The 22373-nt window shown below is 40.9% G+C and overlaps 1 long non-coding RNA gene across 1 annotated transcript in view; it reads left to right on the forward strand.

Moving 5' to 3' along the window:
• The window catches only part of LOC310635861, a 39781-nt gene extending 19307 nt beyond the window's left edge, over positions 1-20474 (forward strand). Inside the window, exons 2-4 of the long non-coding RNA XR_014491544.1 lie at positions 11050-11127; positions 17438-17486; positions 20242-20474. This is a non-coding gene — a long non-coding RNA (uncharacterized lncRNA). The remainder of the gene's footprint in view (positions 1-11049; positions 11128-17437; positions 17487-20241) is intronic.
• Positions 20475-22373: the final 1899 nt, after the last annotated feature.

Raw genomic sequence — 22373 nt, forward strand, 5'->3', positions numbered from 1 at the left:
AACAGAATAGAGGCATGGGAATACAAAGCACTACATGGACAGTACATTAAAAAATAGCTGGGAAAGCAGATAATAACAAGACCTGGCAATGGCTAAGAGCAGGAAAGTTGAAGAAAGAGACTGAGGGACTAATTCTGGCTACACAAGACCAATCCTTAAGGACAAATGCATACAAAGTCAAAATTGAGAAGTCAGCAACAGACAGTAAGTGCCACCTATGCAAAGAAGCTGAAGAAACAGTGGAGCACCTGGTAAGTTGCTGCAAGAAGATTGCACAGACTGACTACAAGCAGCAGCATGACAAAGTAGCAACAATGGTGCATTGGAAGATCTGAAAGAAATATCATTTGCCTGTAAGCAAGAACTGGTAGGATCATAAAATAGAGAAAGTCATAGAAAATGATAAAGTTAAACTGCTCTGGGACTTCAGAATTCAAACAGACAAGCACCTGCAACATAACACCCCGGACCTAACAATTGTCAATAAGAAAGACAAAAAAGTCTGGATAGTGGATGTGGCAGTGCCTGGAGACAGTAGAATAGATGAGAAAGAACTGGAGAAGATAACAAAATACAAAGACCTACAAATAGAAATAGAAAGACTGTGACAAAGGCAAGCAAGGTTAGTACCAATAGTAATAGGCACCTTGGGTGCAAATCCAAAACAACTGGACCACCACTTGAACACCATTGGCATTGACAAATTCGTCATTAGTCAATTGCAAAAGGTGGTCTTACTAGGAACTGCTTCCATCCTGCGACGATATCTGTAATACCATGAAACATCCACATCTGCCTATCCCAGGTCCTTGATAAAGACTTGATAGGTAGACAAAAATGCCAAATCCAGTCTGAACATCTGGCTGACTGTGCAATGATGATGATGATGATGATGATGATGATGATGATCATCATCATCATCATCATCATCATCATCATCATCATCATCTAGTCCAACCCCCTGCTCAGGCAGGAAACACTATAGCATTTCAGACAAATGGCTGTCCAGTCTCTTCTTAAAAACTTCCAGTGCTGGAGCATTCACAAGTTCTGGAGGCAGGTAGTTCCACTGATTAATTGTTCTAACTGTCAGGAAATTTCTCCTTAGTTCTAGGTTGCTTCTCTCTTTGATTAGTTTCCATCTGTTGCTTCTTGTCCTGCCTCCAGGTGCTTTGGAGAATAGCTTGGCTCCCTCTTCTTTGTGGCAGCCCCTGAGATATTGGAACACTGCTATCATGTGATCACCATTTGCAATCTTCTCTGCCAGCTTCCCCCGAAAGCCAATGGGAAGCTGGCAGGAAAGATGGCAAGTAGAGGGGACATGGATTTGAGGTCTGTTCCCCCAGTGTTCCTGTCTCTCCATGCAGAGAGGAAAAATCTTCCCACAGGTTGGAGGAATGGACCTCAAATCTAGAAAAATGTTAGCAAATGTCATCATTCTTATGACCATTCTCCCTGTACCCTCTCTGCTCCCACCACACCCCAAGCGGTTCATGCCTTCTCCTTGGCATTCTGCTTAATGAGCTACACGTTCACTTGATGACTGGAACTTGGTGAGTCAGGAGTGCGGCCATTGAACGAAGCAGTCATGTGGCATCTCGCTTAATAACCACTTTGCTCATAGACAGAGATTCTGGGTCCAATAGTGGTTGTAAGCAGAGAACTACCTGTAATAGCTCTTTAAGATGGATGAGCTGTAGTGACACTTTAAAATACTTCACAGTACTGAAGGAATAATTATGGGATAAAAATAGATCAGGAAGCAAGGTTGCAAGGGGAAGGAAGTCACTTAGCTTCCTCTTTTCTGAGGAAGATTTTCTTATCAGGAAAAATATTACAAGAAAGCTGAGGCAATAAGACGATCATAGGAAGAATGTGTATGGTGCAAATTCACCAGAAGGACTATATATGCTGAAAACTACAGAGAGCTAAAAAGAGCTAGTTACACATACTGATTTCAAACAGTAACCCTTTTTGGAAGTGAATGGTAAATATGTCCATTCGTTGAAGTTTACCCTCATCTAGTTTCATATGCCAAGATGAAAAACAAAATGACCCCTTTTACAGTAGCTTCTTTACTTTGGATTAAATGTGTTGCCTGTCACTCAGTAAGTAATGACTTGATAGAATTGGATCCATCAGGCTGAGTGAGAACATCTACAGAAGACAAGCCATAACATTCTCCGAACAATTCCAGAAATAGGGATTCTCCTTTCAGGCCATCTCATACAAAAACCATGTCCTTCCCAATCCATGATTGTATTTAGAGTAGCACCTGCCAGAGAAAGTAAACTTTGGTAAGTATTCTGTTTCTATTTCACTCTAATGGGAATGCAGAGAATATCAAAAATAATACTGAGGCAAATAGAATCCAGAGCAGACCATTTCTGAGTATTTATATGAGGCACCTGTCAAATTGCAATTAAAGTTAGAAATACCATGATATTAGTTAAAAAAATGGTTTAAAACATAGACACCTTCCAAATGGGATGGATCCTGGTGCTATGTCTTAATCCCTTAAGCGCTTCAGGTGTGGGTGTTTCAAGTGAGGGTCTTGTGATGGGTGAGGCGAGAGTCATCAGAGAGAGGCTTGTGACAGGGAGGTTACTTCAGGTTAGGGTTGTTGGAAGCTAAGTGTGAATTATCAGTGGGTCAGGTGTGAGTCATCAGTGAGAGGCTGATGATGGGACTTGTGATGGGGAGAGAAACGTTCAGAAACCAAGTTTGGAGAATGAACCTTCACCCTCATCCTATACCCAAGCTACATATATCCCCCACTACTGCAAATAGCTAGGTTTTCCTCACTGAAGTGGTGCCCATTTATCTACTCACCATCTTGCATGCTTTCGAACTGCTGGGTGGGCAGAAGCTAGGAATCAAGCGATGGGAGCCCACTTCGTCTCACGGAGTCAAGCTCAAACCACCAAAATGCAGACCATTTTTGGCCAGCAGTTCCCCCATCAATAAACCCCTGCACCACCGTGTCCTCCCTTTCCGAGATCCCTTGTCACAATGAGCCAGACGGTTGCTAATAAGCTTCACCTCTCTCTCTCTCTCTCTCTCTCTCTCTCTCTCTCTCTCTCTCTCTCTCTCTCTCTCTCTCTCTCTCTCTCTCTCTCTCTCTCTCTCTCTGACTGCTCTTTCAGCACCTGCTACTTTGGTTTTTTTTCTCAGCTGCCTCTGCTTATCTTCTTTTTGGTTCCCTAACATCTAAGCTACAAGTAGTCCATGACCACAATTGAGACCACAATTTCTGTTGCTAAGCCAGGCAATTATTAAGTGAGCCAGACTCAATTTTATGACTTTCTTTGCCATGGTGCTCAAGAGAATCACTGCAATTGTGAAATGAATCATGCTGTGATTAAGCGAACCCAGTCTCCTCCATTGGCTTTGCTCATCAGAAGCCAGCTGGGGAGGTGACCATCATAGCACCCCTATGGTCACGTGATCAAAATTCAGGCCCTTGGCAACTATTGTAAATATGTTCCAGTTGCCAAGGGCCAGAATTTTGATCATGTGGCCATGTAGATGCTACGACAGTCATAAGTGCAAGGACTGGTCATCAGTCACCTTTTTCAACACTATTGTAACTTCAAACATCGCTTAAGTGAATAGCTTTAAGTCCAGGACAATCCGCATTGCCCTTGGCTGTCCCATGTTATTTCTTCTCAAATTCATGAAGTTTCACTTCCTTCCAGTAAAACTTTGGTATTGAAACCCACAAAACGCATGCCGGTTACTGCAGCACAAGGGGTCCCTGACTTACAACAAATTGTTTAGTGACCATTCAAAGTTACAACAGCACTGGAAAAAGGTGATGTATGACCATTTTTCAAACTGATGACCATCGCAGCATCCCCACGGTCACATGGTCAAAATTCCGATGCTTGGCAACTGACTCATATTTATGACGGTTGCAAGGTCCCAGGGTCATGCGAGATCTCCTTTTGTGACCTTCTGACAAGCAAGTCAATGGGGAAACCAGATTCACTGAACAAACGTGCTACTAACTTAACAACTGCAATGATTCACTTAACAACTGTGGCAAGAAAGGTCATAATGTGAGGCAAAACTCACTTAACAAATGTCTCACTTAGCAACATAAATTTTCGGCTCCATTGTGGCCCTAAGTTGAGGACTGCCTGTGTTTTCCCCCATCTCCCCCATCCTCTTGGTTTCATCAAGAGGATTCATCAAGAGGATCATTTATCAGGTATTGCCTGGCAAGGAGACAGAGAAAGTACAGTGATTTTCTTCACTTCTAGAATGAGTGTGAAACTACCTCATACAAAATAATCTCCATTTTGCAGAAATTCCACCTTACCTGAAAAAGGCTGTTGCTCTTCTCAAGGCATGTGGAGAGGAAGAAAAGCAAGCAAGTTTTGTTCCTGTATGTTCTGCTGAGGTTTATTGGCACCCCAGCCAACAAACAAAGCTGGTTACTAATTTATTATGGTTCACCCCATGTCTTGATATCATCACATTGTGCATTACATCATATTGACAGGTGCTTTCCTCCATCTTTGAAATTTCATTTCATTCTGTATATTCCACCGGCAGACACAAAGGGAAAGAAAGGTAAGGAAGATTTTTAAAAAAAGAAAGAAGCCAACAATGCCAAAGATATAATACATATGTCTCATAAATAACGTACTGCTAAACATGGTGTTTTGATAAAAGACCGGCCCATGATTCAAACTAACAATGAATTGGTGAAGACAAATGCTTAGGATCCAACACAGTTTTTAAAAAGGAATGACTTCCAGATTGAGGTAGTCATCCTCATTCTGTAGTGCGAAATGGCTCCTGACTGGGAATTTTAAGACTTATAATTTCAATACACCTGGGAGAACATTAAATTAGAGAAAGTTGTCTTACTTCAGGAATAGATAGATAGATAGATAGATAGATAGATAGATAGATAGATAGATAGACAGACAGATGATTGAATTTATCATAGTCTATAATTTTTCTCAGTGATTCACAGTGTTGACCATTGTTTTTTGTATTTGTAAATTAGAGTTTTACAGTGATTTTTTTAGTCTGTTAAAGCAATATAATATCTTTACTGTAGTCATTGACAACTAACTATGCTATAGTGGAAAATTATAACCTGCATGACATTTTTTAAAAAAAAAAACAGAATGTACAGTATATATTCCATTGTTTCAAGGCCACAGTAGGCGTTGCATGACATGTCAGGGGCCAGAGTCCAAAAGAGCAAAGTGTCATAATCTATTTTGGGGGGACTTTTATGGATGGAATGAGTGTCTTACTCTTCTGCTAAGTCTATCTTGTCCTTAATATCTCCACAAAAGTTTAAAAGTCTATAATTTTTGTCCTTGCTATAATGGGAAAGCCAATAAATGGGATGCCGATAAGCAACAAGTAGACACCCCCTCCTTCCACACTATTTGTAATTTTAAGTCCAAATTTTCCATTGGCAAATCTTCACTGGTATTTTATCCTTTTCAGTGTCCATAGTTTTATTCCTTACAGTATAAAACACACCTTTCTGTCTTTACATGCCCTGTTAATAGTCATCTTCTTAACACTTTATGAATAAAAATAGAATATTGGAGCTTTATTTTAATTCACCTGGACCATTGATAAAATGGTTTACTACTGATCAGTCCATTTTATTTTACATATTTCAGTAAAAAGATTGAAGATAGATAGACATTTATACATAGCAAAAGCTTTGGGAAGATCAGATTGGGGAGTTAAAATCCATCGGTTTGATATTTACCAAAGAAATTGCTATTGGATTTGGCCAGCATATTCAATGAATGTCTGCATATTTTGCAAACACTTTTAACTCACTTATACAAAGGAATTCTACATCATTCTCCATATATGCTGAATGCAGGAGTCAATGCATGGTTGGGGAAGAAATGGGTAGGGGGGAGAGAGAGAGAGAGAGAATTCATATTTCTTTATGATCTTAGCAAAGAAGAATGTATGGACAGAAATCTGCAGAGGCTGTATTGAGTTTTTAATCCATAATTGACAAACTAATTTGTTAGACTGGCCAAGTTCATAAACGAAACACCTTTAATCACTTGGCAGGTCAGACCTCAGAATCTCCATTTCCAGATTTATGGTCCTCGGCAGAAAGATTAACAACATGGCCCTTAGAAGAATGCATGGGAGGTTGCTGCTACATAAATTCCTCTGTAGTTTGTTTGGGTGACCATAGCAATTGTACTTTTGTTGCTTGACTCAGCAGTCTCTGCTGAGAGAAAGATAATCAATCCTCAGAATAAACTTGCTATTAGGTTTCAATGTCATTTGTGTTAACTGAGACTGGAATATAGCTTTTAAGCCAGTTTGGCATAAAAAATATTGACTTTTCCCCAAAGAACTGCCAAACTGTTAACAGAATAAATGGATAATGAAGGATTCTGATTGTTTATAATTATGAGAAATTATGACAATGGAGTACGTATAGTTTGGTAAAGGTCAAACTCCATCAGTTTGGACAGTATGGTAATTCTCCAAGCTGGATGCGACCACATATAGCATCTACAGATGGGTAGCCACAGCCAGTTGGATATTGAAGGACCAGTTTGTCACTAAGCAAACTAAACAGTAGAAATTTTGCAGGCTGAACTGAAAGGCAAGAAATATTTAATCACTCCAAATAGATTAAAGAAAATGATTTATCATTCAAAAAGGAATTCAAAATGTATGCATACTTTACAGGGTAGCAAACATTAGCTCTAAATATATATTCCTATAAGGTCACACAATGAAGTTATTAATCAGTCATTATAATTAGCAATAAATAAGAAAACATAATCAAGCCACATTTCTAAAGAGTCCTTTAAGTGAGATATTCAACAAAGGATATTTAATCACATAAGAAGGATGCATCCTTCAAGCTATTAAATAACTAATGTACTATCTTGATCATTGTAAAATATGTTCCAAGAACTGGGTGGTGGTTTGAGGGTTCTTAGATGTATCTAGCATTGCACTGTGTTGGACAAAGAGCCTAATAATAATAATAATAATAATAATAATAATAATAATAATAATAATAATAATAATAATAATAATAATAATAATGGTTCTTAGATGTATCTAGCATTGCACTGTTTTGGACAAAGAGCATAATAATAATAATAATAATAATAATAATAATAATAATAATAATAATAATAATAATAACAACAACAACAACAACAACAACAACAATAATAATAATAATAGTTGGAAGGGACCTTGGCAGTCATCTAGTCCAACCCCCTGCTCAGGTAGAAAACCCTATATTATTTCAGACAAATGTCTGTCCAGTCTCTTCTTTAAAAATTCCAGTATTGGAGCATTCATAGCTTCTGGAGGCAGGTTGTTCCACTAATTAATTGTTCTAAACGTCAGGAAATTTCTCCTTAGTTCTAGGATGCTTCTCCTTTTGGTTAGTTTCCATCCGTTGCTTTTTTTCCTGCCCTCAGGTGCTTTGGAGAATAGCTTGACTCCCTCTTCTTTGTAGCAGCCCCTGAGATATTAGAACACTGCTATCATGTCACCCCTCATCCTTCTCTTCATTAGACTAGACCAGGGGTAGGCAACCTTGGCTCTTTTATGACTTGTGGACTTCAACTCCCAGAATTCCTGAGCCAGCATGGCTGGCTCAGGAATTCTGGGAGTTGAAGTCCATGAGTCATAAAAGAGCCAAGGTTGCCTATCCCTGGACTAGACATTCCCAATTCCAGCAACTGTTCCTTATATGTTTTAGCCTCCAGTCCCCTGATCATCTTTGTTGCTCTTCTCTGGGATCTATTGGAACCACTGTCACAGCTTAGGAATCACATCCCCAAGTGCTGCTACCACTACTGGGACTACTCTGGCCTTTACTTTCCACATCCTCTCTAATTCTTCCTTTAGGCCCTGACACTTCTGCAGCTCCTTATACTTCTTCCTGATATTGCTATCATTTGGCACCACTGATGTCTTCTGGGCCTTGTTTACTATCATGAAGTCTGATTGACTGGCCAGTACTTAGCTGTCCATCTGGATCTGGAAGTCCCATAACCCCATTATTCTCCATGACCTTCTCTAGAATCCCCCATCTGGACTTGGGATAGTATAGCCTGTACATTTGGTTGTGCTATTCACTCTGTGCTATGCATCTTAACACCCTGCCTCTATATATTGGTCTGCAGATGTACCTAGCATTGCATTGTCTCTCTTCATAGACAGCACCTCAGTCCTAATGTTCAATATTTAGTATCTCTTCTACCTCGCAGCTCATCTCTCTTTCCTAGCCAAGGGAGCCAGTGCTACCCAAAGACGCTTCTGTGGTCTTGTGACCAGCATGACTATATGCCAAGGTGAATAGAACCTTCCCACTAAAGTGGTACCTATTTATCTACTCGCATATGTATGGGTTCAAACTGCTAGGTCAGCAGAAGCTGGGGCAAGTAATGGGGGCTCATCCCATCATGTAGTACTTGGGTCTCGAACTCCCAATCTTCCAGTCAACAACTCCAGCATCTTAATTGCAGTGCCTATCTGATTAAATCAAATAGAATCAACGCCTTCCAAATCCCTTCTGTAGGAGAGTCCCATCTGATGGGGTCTTTGAAGTGGGCATTTTCAATTGCCACATCCGCACTCTGGGTTCCCTTTCCCCTGAAGATCCAATCTGATCCTTCCCTTTCTTTCATGGTTTCAGGAGATGGTGAGGCCATGTTATTCCACCAAGCAAAGGAGGAGGGATCACAGGTCATGCTGTGATCAAAGGTTTCAATTTGGTGGTCATTGTGTTTCTGTTCATTGTCTTTGTGTAATGTTATACTGCATTTAGTTTATTTTATGGGAGCATTTTTTTTCTCTCAAGAATGTTACTGATAGCGACCCTGAACCCTTGGGAACAGGCGGCATACAAATATAATTCATTAGTAAACTAATGCTTGCTTGTAGGAATGGGCAGCTATTCTGAAGTCACTACACTGTGTCCTAAAAGACTGCAATTCATTTATTAGGTTATACTTCCAGCACAGCTTGAAATAAACAGCAATTGGTAAATTAATTAAAATTTCATTAAACTGTAAGCAAATATATAGCTAGCTAAATTTTATTAGATTTTAATTTAATTGAAATTAAATTAAATTAGTACCATCCTACTTACAAGTGGCATTTTGGATGAGACAGCACTCACGTAGCATGATTTTTATTAGGGGAATATTTTATGCATCTGCAGGAAATGGATATTTATGGGGAGAAAGACTAAAACACTGAATCAGGAAAACTGGTTATTCCAACCAGCCATGGCTCTCCAGAGTTTAGGCAGACTCTTTTTACTTGAATCTGGATATAATAATCCAGTATTAATATGTCCATAAATTATTAATGCAATTCAAAAATTAATGCTTTCTCATCAAGCACTTTTGCAGCTAATGACCACAGAAGACATCTGATTGCAATTCACTATCTCTTACCTTATTTCTCACCTACAACAAACAGAAAAAAAAAGTTCCTATTTCTGAGCTTCTTCACCTAGATGGGCCATTGTTGTTGTTGTTGTTAGCTGCAAAGTCATATCCAACCCATCAGAACCCTATGGACAACCTTCCTCCACGCCTTCCTGTCCTCTACCGTCTTCTGGAGTCCATTTAAGCTCAGGCCTATTCCTTCAGTGACTCCATCCAGCCACCTCATTCTCTGTCGTCCCCTTCTTCTCTTGCCCTCAATCTTTCCCAGCATTAGGCTCTTCTCCAGTGAGTCCTTCCTTCTCATTAGGTGGCCAAAGTATTTGAGTTTCAACTTCAGGATCTGGCCTTCTAAAGAGCAGTCAGGGTTGATCTCCTCTAGGACTGACCGGTTTGATTGCCTTGCAGTCCAAGGGACTCGCAGGAGTCTTCTCCAGCACCACAGTTCAAAGGCCTCAATTCTTTGGCGCTCAGCCTTTTTTATGGTCCAGCTTTCACTGCCATACATTGCAACTGGGAAGACCATAGCCTTGACTATATGCACTTTTGTTGACAGGGTGATACCTCTGCTTTTTAGAGATGGGCCATTAGCTTTTCCTTATTTCTTATATTCCACATTTTGAGGAGGCTTGGGAACTTCCTTTGACACAGCTGTGGCCTTCCTCCAGTGCCATGGTAAGCATTTGCTTAACGGTATCTTGGAAGTTATTTCAGGTGGGTCGTTTCTTTATCATAACAAAAGGAAAGTGCTTTCTCTGTTCTAGTCAAGAAACTTGTAAATGGGGAGCTGGCTTCAAATCCATCAGAATTATAGTCTGTATTCCATCAGTGGGAATACAATGGACCTTTTTGCATAACTGATTTTATGCTGGATATCAGCCCTTGCCTGAAGGAATCCAGGTTGCAGGTGTGGAGAAAATAGGTATGCTTTTATGTCATAGGACTATTCTTGTTCCTTCCAAGGAGCAATCATTTATTATTTATAAATTTTCCTATGAACTTTTATGCCTCCCAACCACTGAAGACACTCAGTTTTTCATACACCAAAAAGTTAAGAGTTTTTGAGCTACACTTTCTCAAAAAGTGCTATTTCTATCCAAAGTCACATAGTGTATAGTCTTGTTACTGTGATATTGAAGATTTATAAATAACAATGGAAAATGAGTGCAAAAATACTTTACCCAGTAGTAATGATGGGGAAAAATTGATTCCATTTGTATTTTAATTCCTACTTGCTAACTGATATTTGGAAACACAATTGAAAGCAATTATTCATTATCTTTCACTTTTTTCTGAATATTGTGATGTTTTCCTGCCAAGAAAGTCAATTATCAGGGAAAGTACAGACAGAAATGTAACTTAATGAAAATAGTGTAGAAAATGTATTTGGGGATTGTCTGCAAAAAAGTATGCCTAGGCAAAATAGCATTAAGATGTATATATTAAAATAAAGGTACAAAATGCAAGAAAATGCTTGAATTAAATCTTGAAAGAACTACAGACAGATGTAGAAATATGAAGAAATATAATTATGTTTTGAATTTTTTTTAAAAAAAAATAGGTAAAATTGATGGATCATCCATTCTGATTCTCTCCATCTTTGTTTTTATAGGATGTTCTTGCAACGTAGCCCATTCAACAGTGGGGTGTGTGTGGAGAGAGAGGGGAATGATAGGCAACTATTGATTGTGTAAGTATTCCGCCTGCTATGAGTTTGGAGGAAACTTACATCTCTAGAAAGCTAGTATAAACTAGCCATGGAAAAATGTGCTGTGATTTCTCTACTGGCATTCTTGAAACACTATCAGGCTGCTGCCAACATGCTATTTAAAAATGGGTATAGTGTCAGAAGAATAATTTGGGGTTCCAACTTGAGGTGGGGCTGCACAAGAATAAATAAAAATGAGATCCAGACAGCTGTGAGGAAAGAAGAAATATTTATTTCTAAAAGCAAAATACTTTGCCTTTAGGGGTAGTTGCAGAGAAATGGGTACAAAGGCAGACTTTTATAGCAGGAAGTCCAAAGTGTGGAAGTGTCTACATATTGATTCTAGGGTGACACTTGAGGTGTGTGTGTGTATTCTTGTGAACATGCAGTTCCACTGGAGACCATCTTAATTAAATCTTTGCAGACATTATCCTTTGATATGTGGATTAGGTCTGGGTAACTTATTTGGGACCTTGACAAAAGTTGGGGAAAGGATTTTCCCCGTTTGCAATTTTTACTTGATTAATTTAGTTTCAACTTGACTGTCAATTATCTAGTGAAGAGACTGATTCTCATACCATTGTGGATTCTGTTAATGTTTTAAAGGACGAGGGAAACAGTATAAAGAATAAAATTTATTTGAATATAAAACTTCTCACAATACTAATTCTCAGATTTATGAATCAGCACTCCATGAGTTGAACAAAAAAGCCCATTTGAAAAATATAGAGAGATAAATCTCGCTTTTCAGTCTGTAACCTGGAACTAAGAAGAAATCTCTTTAAGAATACAGCAATCAACCAATGGAACAACTTGTCTTCAGAAGTTGTGGGTGCTCCATCACTGGAGGCTTTCAAAAAGAGACTAGACAATTATTTATCTGAAAGAGTATGCTGTTTCCTGCATGAGCAAGGGGTTGGATTAGAAGACCTCCAAGGTCCCTTCCAACTCTATTGTTCTATGTTCTATGTTTTATGAAGCAGTTCTGCCAATCCTGATGCTCATACGAAGTTTACTGCAATTATCAGGTTTAGCCAAAATGCAGGCAGCCAGAAATAGGTAACTGGAGTTGATTTGGAGCATAACTCATGCCACTTGCATAGATTAAGAACTCCAAATCTCTTACAGATTAATAGTAAAATCTTAACTTTTTCTTCATTTCCAAAGTGGGACAATTTAGGTATTGAAACAATGAAGTTACACGAGCTTCATGAGGGCAGTGAAGACAGTTAAACCAGGGCTTGTCAAAATGCCCGTTTTATCACCCATGAAGAAATGTAACTATCCATGACATTAAAGAGGCAAGGTTTGATGAAGTGTCATGGTTGGTTGACCCCAAAATCATCTTTGATTGTAGAACTTCCAGCATACCCTGCCACTTTAGGACAGGACCTAATGATTCTTTCACTAGACCCAGAGCCAGACATGTTTAGACAACTGCTGGCTGGCTAAATTAATATGCCATGAACTGAGTAGCCTGCTGAAGTAGATTTCAGTGGCTAATAGTAAAGCAGAAATAAAAAACAATTGGCTCTTATGCTCAGCTGGAACAGGTTGCTGATCTGACTATTCAGTGGGAGAAGTGGTGTGTAAAGATGTCAGAATTCATTCTGGACCACTTCACAACCTAGAGGCTTTCCATTATTGGTGTTTGTGGTAGCTTTAGAGTCTGAACCAAATCAAGACCCATCATTCTCTCAATATCCAAGAGTTCTGATGATGAGGTTTGGAGGTGGATAGAATTTGTTGAAAGACATGATGGGTGTTATGGAGCTGAAGTGAAAAGATTACTGAACAAGCCATCCTGCAATTTTTCTTTTTCTTTTGACACAAACATATAATGCCACAATGTTTTGGACCATTTTTAAAGCCTGGTTGCTTTATATTTACTTATTTTTAACTCACTCAATCAGGAGTCTCATAGTGATCAAGCTAGCCTTTAAAGTACATTACCCATTAGATTGGGGTTCCCTGAGTGCCATTAAATCAAATTCAACTACTGTGACTCTACAGAAAAACTTTGCCAATTTAACCCATCCTCAGTAATTACTCTTAGCTATTCAGTAATGAATATTGTAGTATTCTTTTTATTCTGTTCATCCTTATCATCCATTCTCTTTTACTTCCTTCAGCCTTGCCAAGCATAATCATTTTTTCTAGTCTATCTTCCACTCGCATACTGTTACATGCCCAAAGCATGTGAGTTTCTGCTTGTTGCACTGCCTCAAGGGAACAGTCAACCTTTATTTGGTTCAGGGTTCACTGAAGGTACTTGCAGCCAATGGTAGTACAAAGAACCATTTTCTTAAATCTATCAGTTTTTCCTCACTTTTTGATAGCATCTAGTTTTAACAGGCATGCATTACTATAGATAGAAAAAGTATACCTTTATCTGTTCAGAACATTGTTGTCATAACGATATTCTTACTTTTGAGGATCTTGTCTAAGATTGTCATTACTTCTTCCTTAAGAATTTTTTTTAACTTTCTATCACACAACAACAAATAATTGCTGTTCTTTCCATTACACTCTTCAGTTTATCTGTTCCTGAGCCCAAGAAAATAAAAGCACCTTCCCTTCTTTGCTATTAACTGTGTATTCGCTAAATGTATTGACTGAGAAGCAACTTTGTCCAGCTTTGATAAGATGATCAGCTCTTTGGAGGCATTATAATTGCTGAAGTTAATAGCTGACCACCTTGCCTCAGTGGAGCAATTAATGCTGTTCCATAAGACTCAATCCTTTGTTGCTGCAGGACAAAGCTGACAGGAGTATTTGGTTGCAACACTAGTTCAAATGCTTTCAGGTTGGACCACTTCAGGAATGCCTTCAGCAAGCATAAGTCTGGCTAGGCTGGAAGACATTTAATATGCAAACTAAATGATCTGAAGAGCTAAACAGTACCTCTTCTGCAGTAATCTGCAGAAAGAAAGTTGGAAAGGCTAAAGGGCAAAAAAAGGTAGGATTGCAAGGATAGCTGAAACAAAATGGTTATTTCAATTGGAAAAGGGAAGGAAAAAAAGAAGTGTTTAAATCCACTATTAGGATAATAATAATAATAATAATAATAATAATAATAATAATAATAATAATAATAATAATAATAATAATAATAATAATAATAATTTTATTTGTATACCGCCCTTCTCCCGAAGGACTCAGGGTGGTGAACAGGGCAAACATATAAAAATACAAAGATACAAAAGTTAAAAGAGAGATTAAACAACTGCCCAGGCTAAAACAATAGGTAAAAATATTTACAATAAAATCCCAACCCATCCCCCATCAGGCCAGAAGAGAGGATAGTATCAGATGATAGGGAGAAAACAGAGCTCTTCAACTCCTACTCTCACCAAAAGCAAATCGTATCTTGCAACAACAGGAGATGGTGTCTTTCTCTGAGAGAACTGAAAAGAAAAATAAAGAGATTGTGGCTTTTAAAGAACCAGGTTACAGTGATGGGATTCAAATATGTGAACAACCATTCTCGGCTACTGGTTCTGCCAAAATGGTACGAACCGGCTGAATCCCTCCATTGCCAGGTTACCATGAATCAGTTACCAGATGAACTATATCCAAAGGTCACAGGAGCTTGTGGCTATCATCTTAGAATTCCTTTCTGTGATTTCTGATAAATCAGGGGAGTCTAGGATCCTTCCTCTCCTAATCTTGGCCACACCTCCTTCGCCTGGAGCCTACCACCTCCTCCCATTTGCCTGCAGCGTTCCTCCTTGGCTAGGCCACCCCCACCCATTCTCCCTGGCCAATGGGCCCCTGACCCTCCGCCTTGCACCCTTTGGCCTGGTCCATTTGCTGAGGCCCCCTTTATCCCAGACTTTTGGCTGCACGGGACAGTTAGCCACCAGCCAATCGGATGGATGGCAGGCGACAGTCCTGTTTCTCTCGGGGGGGGCAGCATGCGATGGGCGATCACAGGGGCTGTGTTGTCAGGGCTGGAACAACTTCTCCAATTGTGGGGGGTAGAAGACTGGCATGGGGCAGGAAGGATGGGGGAAGCCTGGCATGGGGCAGCAGGCCAATTCCTCATCCAGTGTGAAGCCAGAGTCCAGGAGCAAAGTCAACAGAGAGGACGGTGGAAGGAAAAAAAAGGAAGCTGGTGCGTCGTAGGCTTTTTTTTTAAGCTGCCAGAGGCTCCGGGCAGAGAGGGCAACAGGCAGGCAGCAGTGAGCAGGGGCTCTCCATTTTGACCCCTCCTACCTGCTGTTGCCTCTGTGTGGCTCTCAGCTCACCTCTCCCTTCCCCTTTTGCCCTCCATTCATCCAGTGTGGTTTCAGTCCCCCTTCCTCATAGCCAATGTCTGGTTCTTGGTCCCCTGTAGGACCCCTACAATGCAGGGGCTCCACTAGGAGAAACACATCTAAATGATTTTTGCTTTCTCCACCAAGTTTGCTCCCTCCCCTCCCATTGATCGATCACCAAACCTGCCTCCCGTTTGCTTCCTCAAGGTTTGCATGCTACCTCACAACACAGCCCCTGCGATTGCCCATTGCACGCTGCCCCCCTGAGAACAACAGGGCTGCCACTTGCCACCTATCCGATTGGCTGGCATGGAATGTGGCCATGTGGCCAAATGCCTGGGATAAAGGGGGCCTAGGCAAATGGGCTGGGTCGAAGGGCGCAAGGTGGAGGGCCAGGGACTAATTGGTCAGGGAGAATGGGCAGGGGCAGCTCATCCAAGGAGGAACGTTGCAGGCAAATGGGCAGAGGCGGTAGGCTCGAGGCAAAGGAGGTGTGGCCAAAAGTAGGAGCCTGAAGGTCCCATTCCGAATCAGGGAGAATGGGCATAATGCCAAGGATTGGAGGAGGCAAAAGAGGAGAAAAAAAGAAGAACTAAGTAGTTACTGACTATTTATCCTATTGAAGATACATGGCAAAATGATCAGTCTGTGAGCATTAGGAAAGAATGTATGGACACCCTGGTATGAGTTTAATAATAAATCAAGAATAAATCATGTCAAACAATCTGATTTCCTTTTTTTATATAATGAGCAAGTTTAGCTGAGCTCAGGAATGTGGTAGATGTAATGTACCTTGACTTCAGCAAAATATTTAACAATGTCTCATGAGATTCTGGTAGCACAGAAGACAAAATGTGGGCTGTTCTACGCAACCATTAGAAAATTACAGAGTTGGTTGAATAACATCTAACAAATATATAGCAGTGTTCCTCATCAAGCTAAAGTATCAAATAGATCTCCACTAGATTTCACATGTTCAACATATTTGTAAAATACTTAGATGGAGGGGGCTAGAAAATATATAGATGACAAACATCTTAAAGGATAGTATCAAGATTCAGGGGAATCTTGATCATCTGGGAAAATGGGCAGTCGTCAGTAAAATTAATTTCATCAGGGACAAAGTTCCATGTTTGTTTAGGAAAAATCAAATACATTATTAGTATAAAATGAAGGATGGACCATATTGGACAGTTATATATGTAAAAGGGGCATGGGTGTTATTGTGGGATACAAAAGGACCATGAGCCAACAGCGGGAAGCAGCTGAAGACAAAGCAACTGTAATTGTAGGCTGCAATAATAGAAGTATAGCATCAGAATCAAAAGAAGTCAGCCTTCCTCTCTGTTTTGCATTAGTCAGAGTGCACCTAGAATAATGCATTCCATTCTGTGCGTTGCACTTAAGGAAGGACTTTGACAAAGTGCTGCATGTCCAGAAGACAACAACAGGATGACAAGGGGCCTGGAGGGAAAAATGTATAAGGAAGAGTAAAGAGTAAAGAAATGGGGTATTTGAGCCTGGAGAAGTGGAGATTGCATTGTAGCTGGGTTCAAGCATGTAAAAGGTTCTCCTGTAGGGCTGTTCTAGAAGATAGGACAAGAAGCAAATTGATTTAATTACAAGGAAATAGACTTTGGTGGAACATTAAAAAAAATCCTAACAAAGCTGTTTAGGAAGAAACTTCCTTGAAAATATTGGAGATATTTAAACAAAGGCTGAATGGCCATCTCTTAGAGATACCTTGGCAATGGATACCTGTTCTGAGAATAAGATTGGACTAAATGGCCTCCAGTATCCCTTCCAACCTTTATATGCCATGATTCATTTATGTAAGCTATTTGACTTTGATGTAGTTCACCCAATGATGTCCATGTGTGGTTTCAACATTTTGTTTCAATCAGACATTATGAGTAAAGAATTTTCTTTGCAAAACTGTATATACCTGTCTACTATTTTGTTATTCCATTTCTTTCATTTTTTACAACTTTATGAATAGTCCTTACTATATCCATCTTTTATATTTTATTTAGCATTTATTCTGGAATTTCTCTGGGTCTATCACCATTGCATCAGTAGAAGGTATGTACATTTATCACTGGTGCTCTCTAATCATAATAGCCATGATCCTATTGTTTATTGTATTGCAGCTGAGAATGTATCCATTGATGTACTTTTTGAGTAGCGTTGCCACTCTATTCCTTCAGAAAGCCACATGCCCCAAGGTGAATATAACAAATGAACCTGATTTAAAGTGCGCTATTCTGATTCACTTACGTTCACTTACTTCAAATGCTTCATTTCCATTTTGGCAAAGTGAAAGTTCTTAATTCTTGTGGTTTGTATTCTGTATTTCAATTATACATGTTCTTATGAAATAAATAACTCTATCAGCACTGTATTTCCTGGCAGTTTTGTCAACAACTCCAGATAATGAAAATTTGATGTTCTTTCCTAGTAACTATAGGAGTATCTTTCAGCTTGTTGTTTTCATTTTCTGGCATCCAGGCTTGTTTAAATGTTTCCACCATAGCCATATAGCTTTCTTGATAAAATTATGTAAGTGGGAAGTTGTTATCATCTTCTGCATTTGATTTGGAGTTCCTTCATGAAGCTGTGTTGAGTTCCCTCATTCCTGCAGAGATTTTACTGCTTTCATTCCCTTTGAGACCTTACTGCTTTCAATTCCCTATCCCTCTCTGCTTTCAGTCTTATGACATTATGAGAAAAAAGTCTAGCCAGAGATGTACACAAGTCTATAGACACAGATATAATGATTTTATTTGTGTGTATATATATTATACCTGTTTCATTCTCTTTATCGGTATGACAAAAATAGAGAATATTGTATGGTTCACTGAAAGAGCTTCATTTAACAACTAATGTACCTGACATGTTATGCTACTGGTAATTTTTTTGTGAAACATGGAAAACCTGCTGAATAATGAAAGAGATTTGAAGAAAATAACATTACAAGCTTACATATACCGTGCATGAATTGCTTCTGTTTGTATACAAAACTTAACATGAGCCAAAGAAATGCTTGCTTGCCTAGGGAGTGAGTATGCCAGGTTATGCCCTCAGAGATTTATTGAAGAATGCAAGTACCTTTTATTTCATGCTGAAAGGTTTAACACATACGATATTTTTGATTGAATGTGTATGAAATGGTGTTTGATGGCTGGATTAGATATGTGGAGGGCTAATTATATGTTGACTTGAATATCATAGATAGATTTCTGAAATATACTAAATCATCAACTATATTCTCCATTGAGCTCATATATGGCCAGAATCAAGTAAAGCGCCTTAATGGCTTAGTCAAACAAAGAGACTTAGCTAGTCAGGGCTATTTTCCTATCGTGGTAAAAAAAAAAGAAAAAGAAAAAGTCAAGATGATGGTAACGAAAGGTCTGATTGAAGGTCCATTTGCTCTGGATGTGTTTCACACATGCAACACAAAAAAAAAAATCAGGCAGAGCCTTGAATGCACTATCGTGGCCACCAATTTGATCTTTTTTTTACAGCATATGGACATCACTGCAGTTTATGATCAAGAAAAGAAAATCCAAGTTGGGTGAAAATTTCCTGAGCAAGATATAACCCATCCAGACACAAGTACAAGTTTTCCTGATATATTATTTGTAAAATATTATCTCACTTATAAAAAGCAAATATTCATTTTAATCTGTGAAAGGAAGAAAAGAAGGGAGGAAAAAATACAAGAAAGAAGGAAAGCTCATTTTTATTGTGCATTGCAGCCCTTTGTGTGGAAAATATATATTTTGAAAACTTCAATCTACTCGTTGAAGAGGGAGTAAGTTTCCCTGGTTGATTGATTTGCCTGTTTCTTTTTCCTCCCATCCATGCCAGGAAAGCAAGCACCAGTGGCTTATGTCTCCTTGGCATCTCTCTTGTGGGCTGATGAAATAACCTAATCCAGTTTTAAAATTCTTCTGATGAATATAGCTGCAATGGGAAAATCTCCTTAGCTTCACCCATTTAAAAATGATAAAGTCCATTAGGAAATTTGAAGGAAGGAAGGAAGGAAGGAAGGAAGGAAGGAAGGAAGGAAGGAAGGAAGGAAGGAAGGAAGGAAGGAAGGAAGATCTGCCATCACACTACTCCAGTCCACTTTGATGGCAGCCTGCCATAAAGTACAAGGAGAGGGAAGGGGGAATTCAGGAAGGAGGGATGACAGGAAGTAGAGGTGCCATCCAGAGACAACAGTTGAAAGATTCAAGGACACAAGCCTACAAACAGAATGCAAACACCCATCAAAGAGGCACCAAATTTCAGACCTATTACCAAAACAACTAATTTGAACTTTATTGGACACCACTAATATGACTAGCGCGGAGGACCTGGGAGAAGGGATAAGTAATGGCTTTACGCAGGAAACCTCAAATCTGGCTTTTCCTATGTTGTAACCATTTCTTTTAGTAAAAGTATACCTTTCACTGCAAATGGAGTCTAGGGTCTTTCTTTCCTAAGTGTCCAAGCTGGGAGAGGCCTGACAGAAGGATTTGAAGCAATGAGAACTGAGTTACAGAATATATCAATATTTTTGCATTATTTATTCTTCCTATGAGGATGGACACATTTACACTAGTGATTAGTACACTGTTGAAGATTTGCAAAAACCTTTTTTTTGTTCCTATCATCATGCAGAGAAAACTATCTTTATGGTTGTTAGGAATTAGAAATGACTTGACGACACATAATCAATCAATATTCTACCTCTAAATTAAATGTTTCATTTGGATAAAATTCACATCCTACAGTGGCAAGTTCATTGCAAAAATCTTAACCTGAACTCTCACCTGTTCCATTTCAGAGTTGAATCAAATTTTATTTGATAACTGAAGAGCAAAGATTTAATTTCAGATGATGGTTGCACCTTATTTACTGGATTCCCCAGAAATGGACCTCCTCTGTCTAGAATTGTGTCCCTTCAAAGTTCATCTTGCCCTAAAATCTTTTCAGCCCTTGAACTATCTAAGCTGTCACCGGTCCTCTGCTGGCATCATCAGAGTAAGCATCGAAGGTTGGAAAGTCCATTTATAAGCCTATTTGGCTCCGCGCTTTGCTCGTGGAGTGCTTGATGGACCCTGCTGTAGCCAACTGTAATTGTTCTGACTGTTTCGCATCCCCTTTCTCGCAATCCAGTCCTACTGTTCCTTTTCCTCCCATCGCTCTCCTCCCTGTCTGCTTCCGTTTGACCACCTCGATCGATCCTGTCTTCTTTCATTGTGCCTCATCCACTGCCATAGCTGTCGGTTCTGGGACTCCTTTGTCCTCTGTGCCCTCCTTCCCTACCTTCCTTGCTTGTGCTTGGCTATCCTGTACCATATCTGGGCTTCCCTTCAACTCTCTCCCTCTGTAATCCCTGCAAATGGCCACCCGCCCGAATCCACTGGCATGTATGCCTTTTGCAATATACTGCAAACCATAATGACAGCTGTCATAGGCCGCATTTACGCGGCCGCACTGACAGCTGTCAAAAAAATGACACTTGCGCAAACGCTCCCGCTAGCACACGCGGCCGTTTGACAGCTGTCAAACGGCGCGCATGCGCATACAGCCGCGAGCTGTCAAAACCGCGGCTATCCCACAGTGACAGCCGCGAGCTGTCAAACACTGACGCATGCGCACTCACCACCCAACTGTCAAACTCACGGCAAGCCCGGCGGCCGCCGCGAGCTGTCAAAGTTGGCGCATGCGCAGTCACGGCGACGAGCTGTCAAACGCCGCCCGCCCGCCAAAACCAGCTGACAGGATTCCCTGCCCAGTTACCCGCTAAGCGTTGTCGCTGGGGAAATTCTGCCCTGCAGCTGACTGATTGGCCCCCTGTTCTTGGAGGGAAAAATGCGCCCAGCTGATTTGCTGTCCCGTTTGACAGCTACCTATATAAGCATGTTGTTCACTGTTCCCGTTGTCCGGGCTGACTAAATAAACCTGTTTAACGAAGACGCGTCTCCCTTGTCCTTCCTGCCGATGAATTACCTGGCGACGAGGATGGGATCCCGGTACTAGCTGAAGCCACGGGCCAGGAGTGTTGCTGTCCGGTCAATCCGCTGAAGTCACTTGCTAAGTCACTGACCGGACAAGCCAACCTACCAGGCGCCCAAAGTACCGCGGACCCCGAATGGCAGCCCTAGGACACATAAGGGAGTTCGACGTCCGGCACCCCGAAGGATGGGAGTCGCATTTGGGCCAGGTCGAGGGGTACCTCCTCGTAAATAAGATCACGGAGGACCACCACAAGGCCGCCGCGCTCCTATGCCTGAGCGGGCCAGCGGTGTACGACATCGCCGTTGGCCTCTGCAGCCCGGACCCGGTCACCACCATTCCATTTGCCGAGCTCACGGACCGCCTCAGCAAACACTTCATGCCAAGGCGGTCCGAACTGTACTGGCGGCTCTCGTTTGCCCGTCGGAAGCAGCAGCCGGGCGAGACCACCACCGCGTTCATCGCGACCGTCAGGCACGCCGCCCGCAAATGCCATTTCCCCGACCTGGAAGACCGGATCCGCGATCAAGTCATCGCCGGTCTCCAGAACCCGCGCCTGCAGAGGAAACTTGTGGCAAAGCCCACAATGGACCTCGCAGAGCTCACGCTAGAAATAATGGCATACGAAGATAGCCATCGCAACGAAATCGAGTCGTTTGGCGAAAACCCGGGCAACTCTGTCCATCAGGCCAGGGAACTCGACCAGGGGCCGCCGGAGCCCGAATCCGGGGTCGACGCGATCCTCTCCCGTTTCAACCGGATGACCGCCGGCCGGGAAAGGAACCGCAACCAAGACCGACAACCGGGCCCCAACGCGAAGAAGCCGCAGGCCAACGCCAGAGCAAAGTGTGCCAGTTGCGGCGGAAGCCATGCCCGAGCCACCTGCAGGTTTAGGAACGCGAAGTGCCACGGCTGTGGCAAGACCGGCCACATCCGACCAGCATGTCGCAGCCTAAA

The sequence above is a fragment of the Vipera ursinii genome (assembly GCF_947247035.1).
Source record: "Vipera ursinii genome assembly, chromosome: 2".
Taxonomy (NCBI): Eukaryota; Metazoa; Chordata; class Lepidosauria; order Squamata; family Viperidae; genus Vipera; species Vipera ursinii.